General features: G+C 45.1%; 1 long non-coding RNA gene across 1 annotated transcript; it reads right to left on the minus strand.

Annotated features, from left to right (window-relative positions):
* Nucleotides 1–13,508: 13,508 nt before the first annotated feature.
* LOC309848012 lies at nucleotides 13,509–18,436 on the minus strand. Its single transcript, XR_014302790.1, has 3 exons — nucleotides 18,185–18,436; nucleotides 16,590–16,903; nucleotides 13,509–13,713 (listed from the first exon to the last, which is right to left on the minus strand). It is a non-coding gene; the product is annotated as an uncharacterized lncRNA (long non-coding RNA).
* Nucleotides 18,437–23,586: the final 5,150 nt, after the last annotated feature.

Raw genomic sequence — 23,586 nt, forward strand, 5'->3', positions numbered from 1 at the left:
CCATATATACATAAACATATATAAATACATACACATACACATATATATTCTTAATCATAGGGCATGAGCAATTTTGTATTCTGTCATTGCCAATGAATATTATATTATGAACTTTCTCCCATGCCATTACATAATTACAACTTCTAATTGCAACATAAAATGCTATTGGATAACATGCTATAATTTATATAGCTATTCTAATATTGAATACTTTATGATACAGCCCTTTTTCATAGCCATCCTTCCTCATAGATCACCTTGCAAAAAACATCTTTAAGCAAAAATATTTCAAAATCAGCAGAATATTTCTTGGGATCCATTTCCTGCAGCAAATACGATTATTGTATGAGAGGGAATGACATTTTTAGGGTTCTTGATACCACAGCTAAATTGCTGCCCTCAGGGATGTGATCATTTTATGTGGTAAATTTGTACAATCCATTGTCAGGATGCCCCATGCCCCACATCAACACAGGAAATGGTCCACTAAGCCAGTGTTCTTGGATGGAAGTTTCTGAGCACCACACCCCATAAATGAACAGAAGACAGTTACGTTTGTATCCACTATGATCTGCCAAAATAGAGGCACAATTTACGCAAACCTATGGCAATGTGTCATCTGTTTCTAGACAACTTCCAAAATACTGTATTTTTTTCCCTTGAAGATTGGCATCTCTGGGTGTGTCTATACCTCTACTGCAGTTGACAAAGGTCTGAAACAGTGGGAAGGGAGGCTTGTCAAAGAAAGGGGGGATTCGTCTTGAGAGTGCCCAGCAACTCAAAGCCATGGGATTTTCCAAGATTGGCAGGAATCCAGGGAAACTCGACATGCAACAAAGCACTAATCTTTGAGCTGCAATTGTTCCATCTCCTAAATATTTTCCTTTAAAATCAGATTTGGCTTAAAAAGCATCTGGGTATTTAACTGACAAGGAACAATCTAAAATGTTTAAATCTCTCCACGGAGGAAAAGAGCAACTTCGTGTTTCTAGCTCGTTCTTCCTCCCTGTCTGTGCACTTCTCACCCCCGTTCCCACCCCAGACCTCTAGCCAGGGCTCTCAGAAGAGCAGCAAAGACACGATGTCACCTTCTTTGTGACAAACATTCAGCTTTTTACCCCTCTTGCATTGTCACAGGTATGCGGGAAGGTGAAATCGGTAATCTAGATGAAGACTTTAACAACCTAGAAATAAAGCCCTCGGGTCCAAGGGTAAATATTTATTAATATTAGTTATCATGAATATTTCCAACACAGCCAGAAAAAGAAAGATAACATTGCTAAAAATAAGAAACTGGGGGGGGGGGGACTGCTGATGTAGCAATCAATTTAAAAATAATGTTGAGGGACGCCTGAGTGGCTCAGTTGGTTAAGCATCTGCCTTCAGCTCAGATCACGATCCCAGGGTCCTGGGATCGAGCCCCATGTCAGGACCCTTGCTCAGTGGGGAGTCTGTTTCTCCCTCTCCCTGCTGCTCTCCCTGCTTGTGCTCTCTCTCTCTCTCTGTCGAATAAATAAAACATATTTTTAAAAAAATAATAAATAAAAAAATAAAAATAATGTTGAACATGATTTTGGAAGACTGGTCATAAACATACCAAGTTGGTATTAAAAGTGTTGCATTTTGGGTCAATCCAAGTAAATAAGTATTTCTTGGTTTCCTGAGAAATTCAACATCCTACTAAAACATGGTGAAAAAAATCTGGGTTTTGAAATATTCTTCTCTTCCATCAGACAGGATGTTTTAGTTGATGTCTGTTAAGCCACTGTTGAGACAGTCATCCAAGCAATATCTGAGAGCACAATAGGGAATATTCCGATATTCAAACAACAAACAGCTCTTGAAAGTTTGCAATGCTCAGCTCGCTGTGGTTGGCCCTTTAAAGGATTAAATAAGAAAATATTCCTATCATTTCCATTAGAAATACTACTTTTTCTCATAAGGAAGGATGTTTAGGGGATGTGGTGTGTTGATTGCTTGTTGCTAATCTCTGGGCTTGGGGGGGGGGTCCTGGAATTAGATGGACCAGTGAATCAATGGTTATTATTATTTTAAATCCCTGTTTGCCAATTCTGAGATACTAAAATGGGGATGCAGGGAACATCACAAACTGTCATTTACTTAATGTGATTTCTGGGGCACCAGGAAAGCTTCTTCGGGCAATAAAGTCACCTGTGTGCTACTCCCTAAAACACAGAATTCCCTCGCTTTCAGCCCCTGATCTCTCAGAAAATGATCGAGGCAACCCGTTGAGCTGATCGTTGTTGATAATCACAACTGTTGGTATGACTTGGTTTCAGATTTCGTCTTGAGAGGGAGTTTGTTTGGTTAAGAGCTCTAAACCTCCAAAATATGGAGAGACTTCAGACAGGTGGGGACCACCATTTGGTCTAGGATCAGCAGTGTATGAAATACAAACAGTGTATTTCTATTTTTTAAGTTATAGCAGGTAAATCTACAATCCTGTAAAAATGTGGACTAATGTGATATTCCATGAGATGACTACATACACAGGGAAGAAAGTGAATGAGTTTCCAGAGAACTTAAGGGCTGTTCCAGCTGCCAACAGGCGGTATGAAATAGACGAGACTGCTTTGTGGGAAGCCCACCACCATATTACTCGAGTGTGTGGGTTTCATCAGCGTCTGCCACTTCTAGTGCATGAGAGAGACAAGAATGTACAGACTTCCAGTGACTTTCATTCTCCAAACTTGCTTTTGTATAAAATAGTTTGGGATTAAACATGCAGATCCTTCATCACTCTGTTCCCCTCAGATGTGGTGACCCAGGTAGAATGTTCCTGGCCAGGTAAGCCAAGGCTCCGCCTACCACCGCTCAGGGACAGAGCTCAGCTTTACTGCCCAGGGAGGGAGGGGGGTGGATCTGCTCCAAGACCCTGAATTTGTAAAGCCCTCTGTGGCAGCAGCCTAAGGAAGTATTCTCAGGACTCAAGTCTTGTAAAATAGCCAGAACTCCCTTAAATTCTTTCTTGGGAGGCCCCCTATTATGTGGGTAAGTGCCAGCTCCACCCTCCAGCCTGCTTCCTGCTTGGCAATTGAGAAAGAAAGCAGAACAGTGAGCTTTCCTAGCCCATTATTCACCTCTGAGAGGTAATCAAAGGGAATGCCTTTCCTCCTATTATCCTATTGTTCAATTTTATGGAGGACTGCCTCTGAATATAGATTTTTGTCAAAGAAGCCAAGAACTTAATGTAAATAAAAATTTCCAAATAATACTTGCTCGAATTATCTTATTCCCATGGCTAGCGCTGCCAAGTTCCTGAGGGATAGTAGGCTATCACAGCCAGGCCCTCCGTGTGATTTAATTCACTTCAACAGCTCAACCTCTATCTGCGGGACACTCAAGTAGGCTGTGAGGGCACCAGCTTTAAATATAAAAGGAATCTTACTATGTGCATTCTTTTATGTCTGGCTTCTTTACTCAAGCTCACATTTGTGAGGATTTATCATGTTGCTATATGAAGCTGTAACTGATCACTTAAATTTCTGTATAGCCTTCCATTGTAGGAATATGCCACCATTCATTCATTCATTCTGCTGTTATCCATTATGTATCCATTGGCCTTTTGCTGTTTGGAACATATATTAGTGTCCTATTGCTACTGTAACAAATCTCCACAAATTTAGTGGCTTAGCATAATAAAATTATTATCTAAGTTGGAGCTTAGAAGTCTAAACTGGGTCCACAAAGTTGTGTTATTTTGCGGCCTTTGGAGAAGCATCGAAGCTAACTTTTATAGCTTCTAGAGACCACATGTATTCTTTGGCTCATGGTCACCTTCTCCGTCATCAAAGCCAGTATTCAGCATCTTTACTGCTTTCTGCCACCTGCTTCCATCCTACCTCTTCTCTCTGACCTTGACTCTCCCGTGTCCTTTTTGTAAGGATCTTCGTGATTACATTGGGTCCACCTATTTAGGTGACCCAAACCAGAGTAATCTGCCATCTCAACATCTTCATCACATCTGTTCAGTCCCTTTTGCCATGTAAGGTAACATATTCAGTTTCCAAAGATTAGACTGTGGGTATTTTGGATGGCCATTAGTATTGCCAAAGAATCGCACGTTCTGCATTTCTCTGGGTTGTGTACCTAAGAATGGGATTGCTGAGTTATAGAGCATAAACACATTCAGTTTTAGATTCTGCAAAAACAGTTTTCCAAAGTGGTTCTAAGTTCCATTTTTACCAATAGCATATGAGAGTTCCAGTTGACCCACATCTTCTCCAATACTTAATATTAATAATAACCATTGAGAGTATAAAAAGGTATCTCATTGGGGTTTTAGTTTGCATGTCTTTAAAGACCAGTGAGGCTGAACAGCTTTTTATATATTTATTGGACCTTTGGATAGTCTCTTTTGTGAAGTGTCTAGGTTGGGGTTTTTCTGTTGTTGTTTTTTAGTTGTTCTTGTTTTAGCATTTTGCCCATTTTTCTAATGGGTTGTCTTTTTCTTATTTATTTGTAGGAATTTTTTATATGTTCTGGATCCAAGCCCTTTGTCACTTACATGTGTGATAAATAACTTCTCACCCTCTGTGGTTTGCTTTTTACTCTTTTAATGGTACCCTTTAAATGCACAGAAATTCCTGATTTTTAAGGCAGTCTAATATCTATAAGGAAATCTCAAGAAATGTTTTTAAATATTTTGAACAGAATGAAATTAAAAACACAACATATCAAACTATATGGAGTAAGGTTAATGCTATGCAAAGAGGAAAATTTATAGCACTAACTTCTGGCATTATTGATTTGGTCAATTTTAGGTTTATTTCCTTTCTTACTAATTGTTGCTTTTTTATGTATTGCCTTCTTTTTACTGTTAGATTTGACTTTTTCACTGCCTTTCTAAATTCTTTTGATAGACTTTTAGGTCATTGGTTTCCAGCCTCCAACAATTTTTCTACTGTCAACATATTAAAGATACAAGTATCTCTACATTTGGTTTTAGCTGCATTCCCCAAGTTTTGAAATGTGGGAAATTTAATTATGGCTTAATCAAAATATTTTCTAGTTTCCATTGTGATTTCTTTTTTGACTCATGAGTATTATAAGTACGGAATTTTCAAACTTGCAGAGATTATTCTCTTGTTTCTTGCATTTAGCTTGCTTCCATCGTGGTCTGAGAAAATCTTAAACTTTGGTACTGTGAATTCTCAGTACCTTGGTAGCTCCCCAGTGCCTTAAAAAATGTTTTTATATTTAGTCCAGCTTTTCTAGTTGTTTTAAGAAATAAGTTTGATATGAAACAACCTATTTTGCTATTGTCAGAAGCAGGAGTACAACCAGTGATAATTTAATTAATTGTGATGCCACCACACCCAGAGATGACCAGGAAGGAAGGAAGGAAGTAAATAGTCGTCATTGCCTCCGGAGTCAAGAGTTCAGCATCTCAATCTCAACATTTCGTCTTGTTTTCTCCAAAGCCCACGTCTTACTATATCTAACATGCCATTCATCACTGCTCTCAAAGTCATCCTTGACAGACTCCACATTTTCTCTCTGATCTTGTTTCTCCTGTATCTTAATGTGATCCCCCATCACACTTTTTCAATACTCTTCTCCCTCCTGTTTGCAAATACCAAATGCTGCATGCCCAACTGTGTTCCTTTGTTATATTATTCTCGGCCTCTCACTTTTCTTTGAAATGTCTGACCTTTGATTATTTTGGTCTCACTTATAAGAAAATAGATGTGTAACTATTAAAGTAAAAAAGAGGGTCATCTCTGTGTCGCTGAAATTGCCTTGAACACCAGCAGTGGCACATGACACATTTGTGGGAACTCTGAGCTCGTGTGCAAGGCAAGGGCTTCATCTCACTTGGAGAGGGCAGGTCAGAGGATTCTGAGTGACCTGTGGGGATGTTATCAAGAGAAATTATGCACCCCATGATGTGTATAGTACTTGACGTTTAGAGATTCTCATTCCCATTTCAAGATCTCAAAAATAGCACACGGTTCTAGAAACGTTCGTTTCATTTAGTTACAATCTTTAAAGTGAATATACTCTCTGTGGCCCCCCTCCCAGATGGGTAGCACTCTTAGCTGGAGACAAAAATAGTTATAATATTCATATTAACAGGCTCTGCAGTATTGCAGATATCTGAGCGGAAACCGGGGTGATGGTACTCCTACAGTAATGCTGGATTCTCCAGACTAAAGAGCAAACAAACAAACCAACAACAGAAATAACAGTAGAACTCCTTGCTTCTGGGATCAGGAGTTGGTGAAAGGGTTTATTATTTCTTCCTGAGACTGTTATGAAGAGTAAATGCTGACCATTCAGGCAGAATAACATCTATCTGAATTGTCAGGCAATCAAGAGGTGACCGCTGGGACGCCTGGGTGGCTCAGTTGGTTGGATGACTGCCTTCGGCTCTGGTCATGATCCTGGAGTCCCGGGATCGAGTCCTGCATCAGGCTCCCAGCTCCATGGGGAGTCTGCTTCTCTCTCTGACCTTCTCCTCGCTCATGCTCTCTCTCACTGTCTCTCTCTCAAGTAAATAAATAAAATCTTTAAAAAAAAAAAAAAAAGAGAGATGACCGCTCTGCCAAGCCCTTGTCTCTCCCATTCTAGAACGCAATCCCTCTGCTGCAACCTAAGGCTATTTCCTTTCCTTTCCTTACTGGAGATGGATTAGGTGGTCACCACATCTGCAAAACAACCCCTGAGATTCTAGACGCCACAATTATTAACCTGCTCCTAACCCCCTCTCTCCAATAATCCCTGTCATTTTCCCCGTTCCTCATGGCCCTAAGTGAACTGGGCTCTCCCCCGCCCTCATCTCAGATGCTCCTGTGAATCTGTCTCACCTTAAAGATGACAGAAGCGTGCAGGTGACATAATACTGTACAATAAATAACACTAAAGACACCACCAAAAAAACTCTTACGAGTAATACACAAACTCAGAAAACTAATAGGATACAATAATATACAGAAATATCTTGCAACTTTTTAAAGATTTTATGTACTTATGTGAGAGAGAGAGCGCGCGCCAGAGAAAGCACAAGCAGGGGGAGGAGCTGAGGGAAGAGAAGCAGACTTCCCTGCTGAGCAGGGAGCCCAATGAAGGGCTTGATCCCAGGACCATGGTATCATGACCTGAAGGGAAGGCAGATGCCCAATCAACGAAGCCAACCAGGTGCTCCTGTTGTGTCTGTATTTACTAAATGAAGTAGCAGAAAGGGAAATTGAGAAAATAATTCCATTTACAATGGCACAAAAAGAATAAAGTGCCTAAGAATAAACTTAACCACAGAGGTAAAAGACTTATAGTCTGACAACTATAAAACACTAATGAAAGGAACTGAAGAAAGACACAAATAAATGGAAAGATGGTTCATATTTATGGACTGGACAAATTCGTATTGTTAAAATGTCCGTACTACCCCAAGCATACAGATTTAATGCAACCCCTATCAAAATACTTACAACATCTTTCCCAGAACAAGAACAAATAATCCTAAAATCTGTATGGAATTTAAACAAAACCTGAATAACCAAAGAAATCTTGAGAAAGAACAAAGTTGGAAATATCACGATCTTGGTTATCAAGATATACTACAAAGCTTGAAGACCAAAACAGGGGTACTGCTACAAAGATAGATACACAGGTCGATGGAACAGAATCCAGAATCCAGAAATAAACCCTTGCTTACATCATTGATCTATGACAAATGGAGGCAAGAATATAAAATGGGGAAGACATTCTCCAGTAAATGGTGCTGGGAAAACTGGACCGCCACATGCAACAGAACGAGAATGGACCACTATCTTAAACCATACACAAAATAAACTAAAAATTGATTAAAGACCTAAATGTGACATCGGAAACTATAAGATCCCTAAAAGAAAACATAGGCAGTGGTCTCTTTGATATCAGCCTTAGCAATATTTTTTCTGGATCTGTCTCCTCAGGCAAGGGAAACAGAAGCAAAAATGAACCATTTTTGCTTGGTTCAAAATGGTTCAAAAATGAACCAATGAACCACTGGGACTCCTCGAAGAAAAGGAGACAACCAACACAAGGAAAATGCAATTTAGTAAATGGAAGGAGATATTTATAAATGACATATCCTATAAAAGGTTAATATCCAAAATATATAAAGAAGTTATACAGCTCAGCACCAAAAAAGCAAATAATCTGATTTAAAAATGGGGAGAGCACTGGAATAGACATTTTTTAAAGAAAACATCCAGATGGCCAACAGGCACAGGAAAAGATGCTCAACATCACTAGTCACCAGGGAAAGCAAATCAAAACCACAATGAGATACCACCCTACACCTGCCAGAATGGCTAGAACCAAAAAGATAAGAGATAACCAGTGTTGCTGAAGATGTAGAGGGAAAAAACCTGCACACACTGTTGTTTGGAATGTAAACTGGTGCAGCCACTGTGGGAAAGAGTATCGAACTTCCACAAAACATGAAAAATAAAACTACTATATGGTCACTAATTCCACTACTGGGTCTTTACCCAAAGAAAATACTAATTTGAAAAGATACATGCACCCCTATGCTTACTGCAGCAGTATTTACAATAGCTAATAGGTGAACAGATAAAGAAATAAGAAATGCCCTCTCTCTCACACACACACACACCGCACTCACGCACAATGGAATATTACTCGGACACAAAAAAGAATGACATCTTGTTATTTGCAACAACATGGGTGAACCTAGAGAGTATTATGCTGAGTGAAATAGTCAGAGAAAGACAAACCCTATATGATTTCACTCTCACATGGAATCTAAAAATCAAAACAAATGAACAGACAAAAAGCAGAAAACAGACCTATAAAAGCGGAGAACAAAGTGAGGGTTGCCAGGGGCGTGGTGGGTGGGGAGTGGATAGAATGGGTGAAGGGGAGTGGGAGGTACCAGTTTCCAGTTCTAGAACGAGTAAGTAGCAGGGACGAGATGTGCAGCCTAGAGAATGTGGTCAGTGGTGTCGGAGCAGTTGCTGCAGTGACATGTGGTGGTGCCATGTGTGGTGAGTGTCCACTGGTGTATACAGTTGCGAACCACTGCCATCCAGGTGAAGCTAATGTAATATTGTGTGTCAACCACACTTCAAGTTAAAAAAATATGTTTTTAAAGCCCATTAAAAAAAGAAGTGGAATTAGAGCTGAATGTCACGGGACACGAGCAAGGGACTGTCTCACCCCAGAAATACACACATTGGGACAAACAAGGCTCCTTTTTGCTGTGTCTTCCGAGGTCACTTACCACCGTGAAGCAAACACAGATCCTACTAGATAAGATACCTGACAAGGCACAGCCGACACAATGATGTCATCCCCAGGGGAGGAAAATGAACGTCCCCGGGATCGAGACCAGCTCCCCAGGGAGACGAAGCCAGGAGAGCAGGAGGGCACTTGCCGGCAAAAAGTTGTAAACAGAATGAGGTAAACACGAAGGTGTCCTTTTGTTCAAGGAGAGTCTGAGCCCGGGAGAGCAGAGAAGCATCATATACATGGGTCATATATCAGAATCGTCACAAACCAGGGCACACGTGATCGGCACCTGCAGCGTGGGCTTGCGCAGCACAAGCAGTGACAAGCCTACCGTGGGGTAACCAACGGCCACTCCTTGGCCTCCCTTCCTTCCTTATGTGGATGTGAAGGCACGTGGTCAGAGTAGGGAGCTGGTAAATTTTTCATGTCCTGTTAGGATCTTTGAGGGGTCCCGAGAGGTAACACCCTTCTTCCCCGTCTGATTGATGAGCTCGTGGAGAAACAAAGCCGGAAAGACGGCAGGGACAGGCTATGCCCTCACGCTTATTAATCTATACTGCAGATGTGGCTCACATCTGCGAACAACAAGCTTTCCCGTACTGGACTCCCATCACGGCAGCCCGGACCACAGCAGTCCCTCGCCGAGGCTTGACCTTCCAGCCCGCCCCCCAACTCACACCCTGACAGCAGGGAGCCTCCCACAGAGGAAAACAGAGTGGTCTGTGCCCACCACAACTGGGAAAGAAATTTATTCTTCCCGAATTTCCTATCAACCAAGTCACTCCGTCTCCTCTGAGTAGAGGGGTGTTACATCAAAAGAGCCTCCTGGGCGGTGCCTGGGGGGCTCAGTGGGTTAAGCCTCTGCCTTCGGCTCAGGTCAGTGATCCCAGTGTTCTGGGATGGAGCCCTGCATCAGGCTCTCTGCTCAGCGGGGAGCCTGCTTCCTCCTCTCTCTCTCTGCCTGCCTCTCTGCCTACTTGTGATCTGTCTGTCAAATAAATAAATAAAATCTTAAAAAAAAAATAAAAAAAGAGCGTCCTGCTCCTCCTGAAAGAATGTGGGGAATCAATGTACCCCCAAAATATAACCCCGATGCCTCACAGGCCTTATGGTTTGCACCCCGGGGTCTCCACCAGTCCATGCCCAAAAGCTCTTGGCAGAACTCCCCTTTAGAAGGTCATGCTAAGGTTTGTATGTATGCGAGTGTGTATGTGAATGTGGGTGTAAGTGTGCACACGTGCATATGTATACGCTGTGAGTTTGCACGTGAGCATGTGTGAGTGTGTAACCATGTGTGAGTGCGTGTGCAGACGTAGGTGTGCATTGCCATGTGCATAAATGTGGTCACGCGTCGGCATGCGTGTGTGCGCCTGAACGTGCCCTGACACGGTGCGCCTCTAGCCCAGATGGACGTGCGTGACCGCCTCCGGCTCTGGACCCAGACCTTCAGGGACATATTTGGACGGACTTGTTTCAGCGAACATTCCTCCAGCACCCGCGATGACCAACGACCGTGGCAACCACGAAGAGGAGAGACACACGAGCAACCGCGGGCGGCAGGAGAGCGAAGCGGCCACAGCACAGAGGAGGAGGGGTCGGTCCGATGGGGAGGACGGCGCGGCCGGCCCAGCGCAGCTTGCGAGAAGCTGGGCGGAGGCCGGAGGGCGTTCGGGCAGAGGCAGAGCGGGAGCCCTGGCCAGAGGTGGACGAGCAGCGCCTGCTTCACACGGAGAGCTTCGCGGCGATGCGGGCCGCAGAGCAGCGAGAGCTGCGCCGCACAGCAGATCCGGAGTAAGGCCTGGCCTTCCTCCGCCTTGTTTCACAGGTCGGCGGCGACAGCGACAGGAGCAGGCCGGCTCGCTCGTGGAACCAAAAGCAACGAGAACCTCCCCCCTTAAGGCAGAGGGAAGCCGCTGTGCTCGGTGGAGATGCGGCGTGGAGAGGGATGCCCACCAGGCGTAAGGGCTCGGTGCAGCGGGCAGCAGGGGGAGAACGAGGCCTGAGCTGGGCCGCGGAAAGGAGGGGTCCGAGGGGGGCACTTCTGCAGAGACCCTCGACGGCGCTCGGTGAGAGGGGGAGCAGGTGCTCAGACCTGGCAACCGGTTGTATAACGGTGTCCCCAGCGTGAGGAGGGAGAGGACGAGGGCATAGAACAATGAAGTTGATTTCGAAGGGTCGACTCTGATTATCCACCAGAGCTACACACTGTCACCCCAAAGCTCACGCAGAGGTCTGCTCTTGGGAACTGTGTCCTCCCTCTGGGGAGGCACCGGAGAACGAATGTTTTCTGCGGCCACCGTGCTGCCTCTATGGGGAAAATCCTCCACTTCTGCAGGAAGCCCATACCTCTCCCACCCGGACCCCTGGATCTCGGCCGGAGTTCTCAGTGAGCTCCTCAGCCGGAGTTCTGAGGGAGCGCGACTCCTCGAACACAGGACAGACGCCTCTGGCTCTGGTCTGCCCAGCTCAAGGCCTAACGAGCCACATCTGGATGCTACGGTGGGCGCGTCCAGTGGTGCGTGACCTGGCGTGGTGACGAGGGGACGTCACTCACACTGGCTGTGAATGGACACCTTCGTGCAGACAAGGAACAGTCAAGTTCCAGGAGAGGAAAGGCTGCAGGATGAATCCAGTCCATGGGCCGGGATCTGCGGGGGCAGCTGGGACGCAGAAGTAGACGCTAGGACCCTCAATATGTCTCATCAGCCACCATGGACGGGGGAAAAGGTCTTCAGCTACAGAATTCAGCAGAGCCGGGGCTAAAGATAGGATGGGGTTGGAAAGGCGAACACAATAGTAACTGAGGCAGATTCTAAGCCTGAGGAATGGTTACCAGAAATAGGTCAGGACCCCCCCCCCCAGCTGAAAGCCCCCAGGGGAGGCTGGATTCCCAGCATAGGGGCCTGAGAACCCAGAGTGATTGAAAAGCCAACGACCTAACGATACAATCCCACACTGGGGAGGGCCACGGTCTGAGAAAATACAGCAGGCTCGGCCTGGAGCAGAGACGGTGGCTCTTAACTAAATCATAAGCTCTTGGAAGGCAGAGAACACAGATGTGACATCTTGATCGGTAGGCGATCTATAGATATTGGTTGATTGATGGGCTTAAATAAGCTTTTCAAGAGGACAGCTTCTAAATTGCTACCTTATATCTTTGGAATGGCTTGGATTTTCTAGTTTCTCTCTCTCTCTCTGTGTTCCACCCCCCCACCCCCCACCGCCCCCGGCAGCTGTCACGGCCTCTGCAAACTAAAGCTGTTACTATTTCAGCATCATTGCTAAGAAGGGCATCGCAGCATCTCCATTGTCAGGCTGCGCTCACTCGTCCAGATTAATTCCTTAGATGTTCAGCATAATTTCTGGTAAGGTCACCTTTCGATCAGAACGAAAGACCGATAACTCACTCTATCTGTGAGCCTTTTATCTTGTGGGAAAAAAACAAAATTCTCATCCATTCCAATTTTCACAGCAATTCAAGAAATTGCTAGAAGAAACACGGACTTGGGCAGCATATGTGAAGCCAGCACTCTGCTCCTCGCTGCCCTGTGACTGCCCCGCCATCCTGGCAGCTTCTGATTCAATTCCACAGGGATTACAGAGACCTGGTGATGACTGTGTTCCCGAAGCTTCCCACTGGTTTTAAAGAAGTGGCTGATTTTCATGTGTATTTATAGAAACCTCACGAATTATTTCCAAATGCCAAGGTCCAAGAAGATAGCCAGAATCTTAAGAGTTTGAGAGGACATGTGGGGTCACGTACACCCTTCCCGTGTCCGATGAGTAAACTGAGGCTCAGAAAAGCGACTCTCGCCGAAGGTCCGATGAAGGAGGATGTTGGCACTTGCCCTGACCGCCCAGGGTTTATGGTGTCACACCTCTTCATTGACTGAAATACTTGCACTGGATCCAGTATTAAAAAATAAATGCAAAAGGGATTAAAAATATAACCAAAAAAGCAATGAACAAACACAAAAATGCAAAAAAAAAAAAAAAAAAAGGAAGAACGGTCTTTAACAAAAGAATTAGGCACATGGTATTTGCTCCTTAGACTGGGGCATTTTTCTGCTAAACCCACATATGCATCCAAAGGACAAAGCACTCTCAAATTGTCTAAATATGTATTTCTCAAAAGGTTTTTTTAAATTCTTTTTTTCTATGCAAAAATGACAAGCAATGAGCAAGTAACTACAATCCCCAGTCCCCAGCATTATGGAAATTTCAGGTATAGAAGTTTTGCCCTTCATGTGTCTCAGTGTTTATCCCCCAGAACAAAGGAAAATTAGAGGCATTGTGCAGACAATGGAAAGGCAAGCTTTTCTTCCCTCTCGTTCTCTGTTGCGGAGGGGTAAGACCACGTGTGCCATAATATCTCTCCCATCTGGCTGGTGTTTGAAACTTCTTGGGGACCCAGTCTCTGCAGTTGAGCAGTTAATTCTCCTGAACGCTTGGGAACTGTAGAAATGAAGGAATTTCCAGCGAGAGTCATTCATGACCTTCTGCTTGTGTGAGTTTTGCTGAAGTGGACCTCTGGCATTACCGGGAGAGAAAATCTACGAAGATCTCTTGGGTGAGCACTTCACCATGCTCATTTCACCCCGAAACTAGTCACTCGGTGACTAGTTTTAAAAGCTATCTTCAGCGATGTTGCCTCACATATTAATATTGTTATGACTCTGGACATTATTCCTTTTTCTCTCATTCAGGGCATTACTACAACATTTCAACGAGTTCATCAGGTCATACCTATAACATTTGAACTCTAGTAAAATACAGGGAAAAAACCCAGTATTGTTTGACATTATTGAAAAAGTATAAAAAACGATAAAGTATCTATGAATTAGCCCCCCCAAAAATATCACACAAAGTTATGAATAACAACATTAATAAAAGATGTAAAAGACTACCTAAACAGTGATATGTGCCATATATATGAATGAGACAGCTAAGCACAGAATAGATGTTCATTTTCCCTAAATGAATCTCTAAATCAATGTAATCTTAATCAAAATCTCAAGATGATTTTTTCTTGCTATATGGAGATCTACTTGGCTCCTACAATTAAGTAAGCGTAAAGTGGGCGATGTGATCACCAGATACACGTGTGTCTGTATTGTGAAATGTTTATCACAATAAGGTTGGTCACCACATCCTTCACCTCATGGAATTATCATTGTGTTGTCCTTGTTAATGTGTGGACACTAAAACTCTACTCTCTTAGCAACTCATTTGTATAAAATACAGTAGTGTTGGCTGTAGTCACTATGCTGTACCCTAGATTCCCAGAACCTGATGGATTCAAGAGGATTTTTTCAATTGGAAAAAATAATTTTTAAATTTATATCGGCGACTAAAAGTCTACAAAAAGCCAAGGGAATCGGAAGAAAAAAAGCCAAAACAATACTAGCTTGATCAGATAGTAACCTCTATTACAAGTCTCAGCATAGGAGAGGCAAATAAAATAGAAAGTTTGAAAACAGAACCACATATATATGGAGAATTGGTATATGATAGAGCTGGCATTATAGATCAGAGGGCAGAACACAGATTCTAGAATAATAGATCTTGGAAAAATGTGGTGTGCTCTGGGAAAAAATAATTTCAATTAAAAATTTGATCTAAATTTATTTTTACTAATTATATAATAGGCAATTATGTTAGTATGTAACAAACACAAATATGTAATTATAAATGAAATATTGAAAAAATTAATTTAGTCAAATATATTGAAAACCACAGTATAGAGAAAGAAACACCAAGTAGCTTTAAGACTATAAAGCCACTAAAAGGAAATACCGGAGAACATCCTGACAAGCGCAGAGTAACAAGGTAGATGGGGAAGGAGAAGACAACAGATGGACACGGGATTTCTAGGGCAGTGAAACTACTCTAGGATTCTGTCAGGCGGGTACACGTCACGATACATTTGTCCAAACCAACAGAGTATACAACACCGAGGGTGAACCCGAAGGCATACTAACGGGCTCTGGTGACAATGAGGGGACAGTGAAGGTTCACTGATTGTAACAAGTGTCCCCCTCTGGTGGGGGGTGTTCCCAGTGAGGGAGGGAGGCAGGGGCTAAGTGGCAAACCCCTGCACCTTCTGCTTAATTTTCTGTGAACCTAAACTGCCTGTTAAAACATAAGAACACACATTTTGCCGCTCCTCCCATCAGCCCGGTGGGGCCTTCTCTCGCACTCTTGGACTCTGCGCGTGGCCATGTGACTTGCTTTGGCACACGGGGGCGTTGGCAGTTTGAAGAAGCAGAGGCTTGACTAGCACGTGGACACTGGGGCTTGCCTCCCCCTGCTGCGGGAACTCCTGAGACCACCGTCTGAAGAAGCCTGGGCTTGCCGCCTGGAGTCTGACAGACCATGTGCACTGGAGGCCCAGCCCCACCCCTGGCAGAGGTCCCTATGATGTAAGGTCCCCCCCCCCCCCATTCAACATCCAGCCCCAGGAGGCAGGCCAGTGCAGAAGATGCACCCTGCCAACCCACAGCAATTAATCATTGCTGGCTTAAGCCACCATGTTTTGGAGTGGTTTGTTAGATAGCAAAAACTAGCTGATTTGAGTAAGGGCACAAAAAGTACAGATTTCAAAGGAAAAAAAAATTGGTGGATTTAAGGACATCAAAAGTAAAGCTTTCCCTTTAAACCAAGACACCCTGGACAAAGGTAACACACAGGAGATGTACTGGAAGAAGGTATTTTGCAAAACTAGGACAAAAGCTTAAAATCCAGAATATCTAAGAACCTCTTGCAAATCAGCAAGAAAAAAAAATAGAAAAGTGGGCAAAAACGTGAAAAAGAAATTCACAGAAGTGAAACTGGAACAACGAATTAATATGTGAGGAGCCTCTCATGCTCATTAATTGGAGAAATGCAGATTGTGTTTAAAATGAGATATGACCTTACAACCATCAGACTAACAAGAACTAAAAAGTTGTATAATAGGGGCACCTGGGTGGCTCAGTCAGTTAAGTGTCTGCCTTCAGCTCCGGTCATGATCCTGGGATCGACCCCCACATTGGGGGAAGGCGGGAGTCCCTGCTCAGCAGGGAGTCAGCTTCTCCCTCTCCTTCTGCTCTTCCCCCTTGCTTGTGCATGCTCTCTCTCTCTTTCAAATAAGTAAAATCTTTTAAAAAATAATAAAAATAAAAATAAATAAATACAAAGTTGTTTAACAGCAGGTGCTACCAAGGATGTAGGGAACTGGAACTCTTTGCTGCACTACAAAGGGACAGGAGTCACCTGCCGCCACTCTGAGCATAGTTTATTTCATCTAGTTTACATCCAAAGGTGAAACCAAAACTATTTTATATTCTTACCTGAAAGCAGGCACTCATGCAAGAATCAAGGTGTTGTTCTTTATCGTGGCCCTGGTCTTATTACTTCGGTTGCACATGGTTGCCCGAACATTATTCTGGATGTGTTGTAAGAGTATTTTCAGTTGAGAAAACATTTATATTGGTGGACTTATGCACAGTGGTAGATTGTCCTCCTTCTCGTGGGTGGGCCCCGTCCAATCAGTTGAAGTCCTGGATAGAACAAAGACTGACCTCCAAGAGCAAGAAGGAATTCTCCAGCTTCATAGCCTTCAGGCTGGCACCACAGCATCAGCTCTTCAACCTGACGACCCAACCTGTGGATTTTGAACTTGTCAGTAAATTCCTTAAAATAAATCTCCTCTCCATATATACACATCCCATTGGTTCGGTTTGTCGGGAGCACCCTAATACGTCAAGGAACTTGTGTAAGGAGCCGATCAGAGAGATCACCGGAAGAGTTTATGCTGTCAGCTTTTGACTGCGGGATTGGTGGGTGGGCTCCGTGATAAGTAACAACATCAGAGACACACAGTGGAAAGAGATGCTCAGGCTTCACGTAGGCAGCACTCAGTTTCCAACAAACAGAACTGTTTGTATGAGGGGGGAACATCCCTAAAACAACAAGGACCCACCACCAATCCCAAAGCTCAGTTTCAACCACAACAATTCACCAGATGGCTCAGCTTGATTTCCCAGGATGTGAGACAATTCCATGGAGGGAAACCAAGCTGATTTTAAAAATTGGAAACAACTCAATTACGTAGGATTTTTTTAAAGTTTTCCTCGTTTGTTTGTTTTGCTTTTTGCTTGAATCACTCAGTAAGTCCCAGCAAGAATCCTAGGTAGGTCAGGTTGGATGCCAGGTTAAACATTAATGAAATCCCAGGGAAATCTCTGGACTGGGAGTGGGAAGAGAAAGTGGGTCACTCAGGCTGTCGGAATAATAGGACCACAGGGAACGTTTCTCCCTGTTTTAAGCTTCTAATATCGCTGTCATGAAATTGACCAATACATAACCTTTTCTAAATTTACGCATCCTTAGGGACAAACAAACATGCTCATCTTTCCTCTCCATCATGCTTTGGAGAAGCTGGGCTCATGCCCCAGGAGACTAGAATCAAAGTACTTTTTCCTGGTCATTATACAAGATTTAACTACAGGCAAAAGAGGACACAAAAAATAATCAGTGCCGTAATAGATGGGGAGATGGAAACAGGATTCTAGGGTTGGGAGAAATCTTAGAAATGTGTTTTGTCGATTCCTTCAGCTCTTGGGCCACACCTAAACTCTCAAAGCCCTTGGGGATTACCTCTAAAGACAATACCTAATCTGTTTTAGAAACTCGTTCTGGAGTCTAAGAATACTTACTGTCAGGAAATCAGCCTGGTGAGTAAGTTCGGGCTCCACTCACACCCATTTCCTCTGGCTCTGAGCCGGGGCCGAGACGGACAGCAGCTGGACACATTCTAGCCCACCCAGGGTCCACACGTGAAACTTGTCACCAAAATAGCCCCTGCCTCTCCTCCCCACCCTCAGCCTTCTCTCCTCTGAGTTAAATACTCTCTTATTGTTTTCATTCTCCGAATTAAACCTACCTGTGCTGAATCTTTGCCAAATAGCCCAGAAGGGGATTGGTCACTGCTGGCTCTAGGGGGACCAACTGTCCCAGTATGCCATGAGCTTCCCAAGACACGGGACTTGCAGCACTGAACCCAGGAAGGTCCCAAGCAAACGGGACCTTCGCTGAGCTCGCTCTCCAGGGAGGAGAAATGTCTCCCCCCACCGGACCTGCCACCAGATTTCAAGGAAACTGCTAAAACAATAGATTCATTTCTGTGCCTCCTCGGGGTTTCATGGAGCCCGACTTCTCTCCCCCGGATGCACTGCCCAAAATGTGTCGCTGTTACTGGGAGAGCTATGGGCGACGATCCATCCTCTGGTGCTAAAAGGAAGCATCTTGGTTAATGACATGTCACTGCGCAGAGACAGGAAGATCCATCCCGAGTGCCTGTGCGTCGCTGTGTTGTGAGCACAGCCCCCCCTCGGGAGGGGATGCAGCAGGGCAGCGGTCCCAGCGGGCAGAGCACCCATAGCGAACTCAGGAACGGACTCGGTGTGAAGGGGAGGGAAACAGGGCGGGGGAGAAAGCCAAGGGGGGGTTGGTGAGAACAGCCTCAAGCCCTGCAGGAGAGAAAGAACTTACTTCTTTTTTTCTCTCCACCCACCAGGGTCTCTGGCTGGGGCCAGCGCGTTAGACAAAAGCCAGGTTAACGAGCGGGACCTCACAGGCGTGTATTTGCACGAGCATCCCGCATGCACAGGGCAACCCCCAGTGGGGAGTAATTCCAGGGGTGGTTAGAACTTGGGCTTATTTCACATCTTTTTGTTTTTGGTTGAGAGAGCATGACAGAGAGCACGAGCAGGGTGGGGGCAGAGGCAGAGAGAGAAGCAGACTTCCCACTGAGCGGGGAGCCTGACGTGGGGCTTGATCCCAGGACCCTAGGATCACGACTGGAGCCGAAGGCAGCTCCAATCGACTGAGCCACCCAGGCACCCCTATATTTTATCTTAACAAAAGAAAAATACATGTTCATAGAAGTGACCAGACCAAGAAAAGGACTCGGAGTTTCTAGGGAGGCAGATCGTGAGGCTAACATCTGGGGAACCACAGGAAGACAAGGGCTAGGTAGTAATGTGTCATATGGGCTCCTCTGCCGTGGAGAAGGTCAGGGTCGAGGGCTAGTTCTGGCGCTTCACTTCTGTCCTTCCCGGCACAGAGGGAGGTGGAACACCTTGACAAATTTCTATCTCCTGCTCGTAGGTGACTGGGGAGGGCAGAGCTGTTCTTGTATCTGCTTCTTCTCAATTGCTTTTGGCTCAAAATCATCCTTCTGCCAAAGCGGCAGGTTTGGGGGTGGTGCATTCTGCTGCCCTCCAAGGGCTGGAGCAAAGGCAAGACAGGGAAGAAAATCGGGACGTCCTCAAGGAGAGAAAAAGGAAAAAAAAAAAAAAGGAAGATCATGAGAAGCACGAAGAGAAGCCTGTGTAGGTGGGAGAAGGGACAGCTGCGGCCTTGAGTTCACGCCCTGGGAAGGGGGCGGGGAGGGGACATCACACCAGTTCACTGGGACAGCCCCGCCCACCTTCTCTGGATTCCCCTCACACCTTCCCGGGGCAAGGTTCCCAGACTCTAGGATTTCATGGACTAGAAGAAAAGAAAAAAGAGAAAAAACAAAAAACCTCAAGGATTAACTTCAAGCAACAAAGGACATAAAAGTAAAAGTACGTTCGACGGGGCTCATTATTTCCAAGAGCCAAGGACATTGTGCGTTCTCAGAGGAAGAAAGCTGTCGTTGGCAAGCCCGAGCCAACAGGCAGCCGTCCGACATTGTTCTTATTTCTCCCATTTGGCCAAGGAATGCTGAAAGCCTGTCACAGACCGGTGCCAGGTGTCAGCCTGGCATTTGCGAGGCACCGTTTCGGGGAATCTACACATTCAGTCGGAAGTTTCTTTAGAAAAATGGGAAAAGCTAACACTTCCGGAGCGTTTCTCAGAGGCCAGTCCCTGAGCCCAGGTGGTATCTCCTGAAATCACAGACATCGCCCAGCGCTGTTTACTGGTCTCGTATTCCAAATAAGGAAACTGAGGCCCGGACGTATTAAAAAAAAAAAAAAAGTATCCATGGCCAAGTGAGAGAGGAAGGTTTTAGTCAAGTCCCCTGACTCCGGGGCCAGCATTTTAAGCCACGATGCTGCATGTTGTTCCTTAACAGAGAGGAAGACTTGCAGGACAACTTGGGCGGGTTTTCCCGAGCTCTCCGTCAGCTTCCAGCTGAAGACACACAAGGGTCTCCCTGGGACTCTCTCTCCCGAAGCAGAAATACTTAAGAGATTTAAACGCAGCGATGCCTGTGTCTGCTTCCTGCCCCCACCGCTGGCTTAGCTCCGGGTCCCATCTTCCTGCCTGGCCCCAGGGCGGCTCCTCGTCTGACACCCAGGGTGGACCCCGCCTGTTCTCTCCAGTTGCTATTCCTATCCCCATCCGTCCCGAGGCTTCCTTCCTGCCTCCCATTTCTCTTCAAGGTCTTCTCTTTTCGGTGCTTGGCCTTGATGTCTACCTCTGACTGAACCTCACCATCAGAGTTTCAGAGAGATGTTGCCAGGAAGAGCCCCTTTCTCATTTTTTTTTTTTTTTAAATATCAGCGACTTAGTGCCCATCGACAAAGTCTCAGACAAAAGCCGATGCTGATGACACCAGCCACAGCGGACTAGGTGACTAATTGATGAGAAACTGAACTGTCCTCCTGTTCCAACATAGGTCTATTACTGTGTGAATACTTTATCAGTTCACCATTTGTTGATTTTTTTTTGAAGATTTTATTTATTTATTTGAGAAAGGGAATGTGAGGGGGGAGGGTCGGAGGGAGAAGCAGACTCCCTGCTGAGCAGGAAGCCCGATGTGGGACTCCATCCTGGGACTCTGGGATTATGACCTGAGCTGAAGACAGTAGCTTGACCAACTGAGCCGCCCAGGTGCCCTCCTGATTCGGTTTTATTAGCAATCTCAGAAGGAGGGAAGCTTTCATGAAGGCTATCCTATACACTTGAGGGAAACGTGCTGCCTTAGTTGACTATGCTGTGTGTATATTAGAACATCGGCACCTAGGCTGGAAGGGAGTCTAAAATCTCCCCCTGACATTGTTCCAGACAGATGAAAAGGCCTTGCAGTTCTAGAAATTTCTAGAGAAGTCTCTTCCATCCTCATTGCTAGGAATTTTTTCTTCCTTTAATCCAAATCCTATCTGCTGTAGTTTAAACGTATTTCTTCTGGGTGTTCTTAGTAAAGCTAAAAATACTACCATCCCTTTTACTTTTTAATGTAGACTTCTTATCTGAAGGAGAAAATTATTTGATCTCTCTGCATTTTCCAACCTTTAGAAGCTAACCTTTCTATCCTCTTTCGTACAGTTGTAGAACTCGGAAGGAACTGCAAATATATCCCATTTAGAGATTCTCAAACCTAGCACTTCAAAGTGCCCCATGGGCCAGTGCCATGCCAGGGTCCCAACCCAGCTGTGCCAAGTCAGAATCTTCTCGAGTGGGACTCCAAAATTTATTTTTAACAAGCCCAGGTGACTCAGATAGTCATCTGGGAACCTTGAAAAAGTCCATTTTCTTCCTAAATTTCCCCATCCTCCATGGGGAGGGGTCCCTATGGAACCCATCCAATGAGGGCACAACTACTACATCCCAAGAAAACCCTCCCCATGACCAGAGGCACCCCCCCCCCCACCAGTCATTAAAGTCTTTTCCTTTTACTAAGCTAAAATTTGCCTCTTTGAAGTTTCCATGAATTATGCTAGGTGCGGTCCTTGGTGTTAGAGTATTTGTAAGTTTCTCCATTAACTTTTCCAACCTCAGAAATATCTGAATCACATTTCCAGGCCAACATTAAAAAAAAAAAAAAAAAGTTGGCGGGGGATGCCTGGGTGGCTCAGTCGGTTAAGCATCTGCCTCCGGCTCAGGTCATGATTCCAGGGTCCTGGGATTGAGCCCCACATCAGGCTCCCTGCTCAGTGGGGAGTCTGCTTCTCTCTCTCCCTGCCCCTTCCCCCACTCACGCTCTCTCTCTTGTGTGCTCTCTCTCAAATAAATAAATAAAATCTTTTAAAAAAGAGAAAAGAATAAACTGTCCCTTTCTTCAGTAACTGGTCACATGCACAGGGAAACTACATATCCAGTTGTCCAAAAGCCTTGGTTTAGTCATCAGCACATCGATGAAAAAGGAATTGTCAAAAAGTCTAGCTCAAAGTTCTCAGACTTTAGGGTGAATCAGCACCACCCAAAGGGCCTGTCAAAGCCAATTCCTGGGCCCCACGCCCTGAGGATCTGCTTCAGTAGGTTTGGGGTGGGGCTTGACAATTGGGTTCTCTAGCTGCTGCTGCTGGTCCAGAAAACCACCCACCACCTGCCTTTGAGATCCAGGGGCTAAGGAGTGCATGCTGAGGGCAGCATTTATTTCCCTGTGGAATGAAAAACTTCCACATCAGAATCAGCTGGCGAAGCTTTCAAAAGTGCCAGTGACTAAAGGACTCAGGATCCCAGCATTGCAATGCACTTTCCACTTAAACCTTCTTGCTAAAATTTGAGACCTCCTCCACTGCGGGTTGGACATTTTAAAGAGCTTTGGAGAGGCCCACGGTTCTCAAAGTGTGGACCCCGCTCAGCAGCGTGAGCATCACCTGAGAACTTGCTGGAGATGCACAGAACATTTGAGCCCCTGGCACAGAGGAAGCCGGTGGAAACGGCCAGCGCCTGCCCCCCCCCCCCTCAACGCACACACAATTATTTCCCCTCGCTCTGCTTCTTGCCAGTTTTGTTTTGTTTTCTTTTTCACCAGAGAACGTGTAAGTTTATTCTTTTGGAATTTCCTAAATTTCACGGGGTTGACGTGCCAGGTGGGGAAGATGGCCTGGAAAAGAATTCCGAGTTTGAAGGAAGCTTTTCTACTATACTGTGGGCTTTAAAAAAAAAATGTATTGTGGGAAAAGAACCATAATATAAAACATGCCATCTTCATCATTTTAAGTGTAGCGTTCAGCGGCATGAAACACATTCCCACTGTCGTGCGACCATCACCAACCCCCATCTCTGGAACTGCTTCAAGCCCCCACTGCCCCACCCCCGCCCAGACTGCAACGTGGTCCCCATTAAACACGAATTTCCCACCCCCCACCCCACCCCTACAACCCCTGGCAACCACCAGCCTACTTTCTGTCTCAGTGAAGTTAACCGTTCCAGGTACGGAGTCAAGCGGGACTTGGCCTGCTCTGGCTTATTTCACTTAGCAGAAGATGCGCCAAGTTCATCCACGTTGCAGGATGTGTCCGAGTTTCCTTCCTGTCCCCCTCTTCCTTATTTTCTATGGTGGTTCGAAAACACATCACATCCCCCATCTTAACCATTTCGAAGTGCACCTCTCAGTAGTGTTAAGGA

This window comes from Mustela nivalis (genome assembly GCF_964662115.1).
Source record: "Mustela nivalis genome assembly, chromosome: 14".
NCBI lineage: Eukaryota > Metazoa > Chordata > Mammalia > Carnivora > Mustelidae > Mustela > Mustela nivalis.